Source organism: Ixodes scapularis, unplaced genomic scaffold (genome assembly GCF_016920785.2).
Source record: "Ixodes scapularis isolate PalLabHiFi unplaced genomic scaffold, ASM1692078v2 PGA_scaffold12__126_contigs__length_90152505, whole genome shotgun sequence".
Classification (NCBI taxonomy): Eukaryota; Metazoa; Arthropoda; class Arachnida; order Ixodida; family Ixodidae; genus Ixodes; species Ixodes scapularis.
In genome coordinates this window covers 49,453,368-49,456,311 of record NW_024609838.1, presented here as the reverse complement: position 1 = coordinate 49,456,311, position 2,944 = coordinate 49,453,368, and positions in this window count along the sequence as shown.

Here is a 2,944-nt window from a genome sequence, read left to right as displayed (position 1 = left end):
GAACTTCGGTTATCATATGATTTGCTCAAAATTGTGCAAATCTAATATTATTAAAGCGACAAAAAATATTTTTTATAACCTTACCGCATATTTTACTTACTGATCATAAATGATTTCGAAAAACAGTGAACCCCAAAGAATCTAGGAACAGCCCTGCATTTTTAAATGAGCGTGGCAAAATTCTCAATAATCACCTTGCAGCAAATCTGTTTAATTCATACGTTTCTAACGTCCTCACTCGCGAATTCTGTCTACTTCCCACGTACTGTCCGTCTGATCCCAAAATAGTCATGCCCTTGTTTAATTTTGTCCGAAAGGAATATTAAAACTAATATAAACTTTGCCCTCGAACACTTCCTCTGAAAAGTATGCTATATCTGCCAAAGTTCTCAACCTAATAAAGCGTTCCGCCTTAAATATATTCGCTAATTTTCCAACAAAGCCTAAATTCTAGTGAACTACCATCTGAATGGTGGTTTACACAAGGAAGCCGATTTTTAAATGTGGTATAATATCAAATCCATCAAACGATCGTCCTTTTTCTATTACCAGTCTACCTTTTATGATCATGGAACGTGTATTTTATACTCAAATCATATCACTCCTGGATGAATGTAAACTGTTCTTTCCCGACCATGCATCGTTTAAGAAAAAAACACTCTTGTGCCAGACAGCTATTTAAGCTCATCAGAGATCTTTATTTTAACAATCATAGCTGATTACAAACCAACATTTTATTCCTACACTTCCCAAGGCATCTGATACTGTTCCGTACCCCCGTCTACGCCTGAAACTCTTTTATCTCCAGATCAACCCATTAGTCGTAAATGGATAACAACATTCCTAACCAGCAGACAGCAGCCAGTCTCGATAAATAATTTTTTCTACCTTTTTACCGTTAACCTCAGGTGTCCCCAAGGAAGCGTTCATGGCCACCTCTCTTTCTGATCTATATCATTGATCATTTATTATCAATCAAATCTACCATTCGACTATTTGCAGACGAGTGTGTTATTTACAGAAAAATTACTAGGCCAACAGATCATTGCATTCTTCAAGGTGTCCTCGACTCCATAACATCCTGGCGCTCTAGCAGGTAATTAAACATTATCTTGGAAAATGCAAATAAATTAGAGATTTATGTAACAAATAATTCGTTCAATTTATGTTACTAAAGCATGAACTAGAATATGGCTCAATCTATAAGTAGCTTGACGTCCATATTTGAGAAAACTAATCATGTAATCCACATATTGAAATTCTTATCACCAGCTCATACAAATATGAACGACCTTGCCCCTACGGCAACAAAATTTATGTTTAAAACATTAATTCGCACAAAACTTGTGCACGCGACTATAATGCGGCATCTACATCAAAACTATTTTAGTGCTACATTAGAGTTCCTGCAAAATACAACCGCCCGCTTCATAATAAACGGTTTTGCAGCAGAGTGTCCCACTTAAAATCAAATGCTGGCCTTCCTTTATCTACGACTAAGCGCTAAACAAATTAGGTGTGTTCTTACAAGCCAATTACTGTAAGTTTTGTACTACATAAATTTGCATTGCCAATAAGCTCATCACATTCCTTTACTGCCGATAACTTGTGCAAACGTCAGCAATATTTGTAGCAAAACATCTCTCTTACATTTTGTCCCCTAATACTGAACATTAGTGAATGTAATAACTTGCCTGACATAAATCGTGACCAATATAAAGTTTCTAGGGTTTAAAAAACTTTGTAGCATATGTATTATGACTAATGTTTGTACTAGGTTGTGTAATTTTGTGAACTTGGCATTTGTACTCATTTTATGTCATTTTGTAAAGTTGCATAATGTTCATCATGTATTCTCTTTTGCCGATAATCTCCCTCATGTAATGCCTCTGTAGATATGCCTTTGGGGTGTATAAAAGATATCAAGAATTAAATAAACGAGAATAAGTATAAACATGTATGTTTTTTGCCTCCTATGGTAATGCAAGCATAGATGACTCCACATTTATTTGAAATGACACCAACTGTACTAAAACAAACACATATGACACCGTAACCGTCCATTCGTCATTATTTATGTTAGCTATTAATAAGGAACGTTTTACCAAATATAGTGTTTTTTTTCAATTTTGCTTAAATGTGGCTATTACTGGCGCAGTTTAAGCTTATTTTTATTAACGTAATCAGAAAAGTTGGGCAATCAATAGCTGCTATGATTCGAGAAAACTGGTATGTACAACAGCTTCGGAGAAATTAGGTTTGATTGGATTTCAATATAGGAAAAGCTGGAATATAACTTCTTGACATAGATACTAATATTGGAAATCGTAGCCTAATTATGATTAACAATATCGGAAATAGTGGCATAACATTGGATACCAATACCAGAATTCCTGGAGTATGATTACATACCAACATCGAAAATCTTTGCCTAGTATTGAAAAACATTATTGGAAATCCGGCATTATTTTGGAATCCAGTATTAAAAAACGTGTTGTAATACTGGTTACAGATATTAGTATTTATTTTGATTATTTGGAGTGCCAATATTAGAATAATAATTTTAGTCACACCGGAGTATCATTGACACAATATCGAAAATTTTACTGGCCTTAGGTTGCGTTGCGCCCCAATACTTTGTCACATATTACAATTAGGGATGCCGCGAACTTTCTTCGAATCGGAGTTTCGATGATCGAATCAAGCGGTTCGAAAGGTTCGAAAGATTTCGATTTTTCGAATTGTGCACAACGTAAAATTCGACGGAAGTCGAATTTTCGAACTTGTTGAGCTAAGAAGTTTGACGCTTTTCGAACCGTCGAACTTCTTACGCTAAAAAATTCGATCTTTTTGGACCTTTCGAACTTATTGCGCTGCAAAGTTCGATGCTTTTCGAACTTCCGAACTTGACTGACCAAAAAATCGATGAATTTCGAACTTTCGA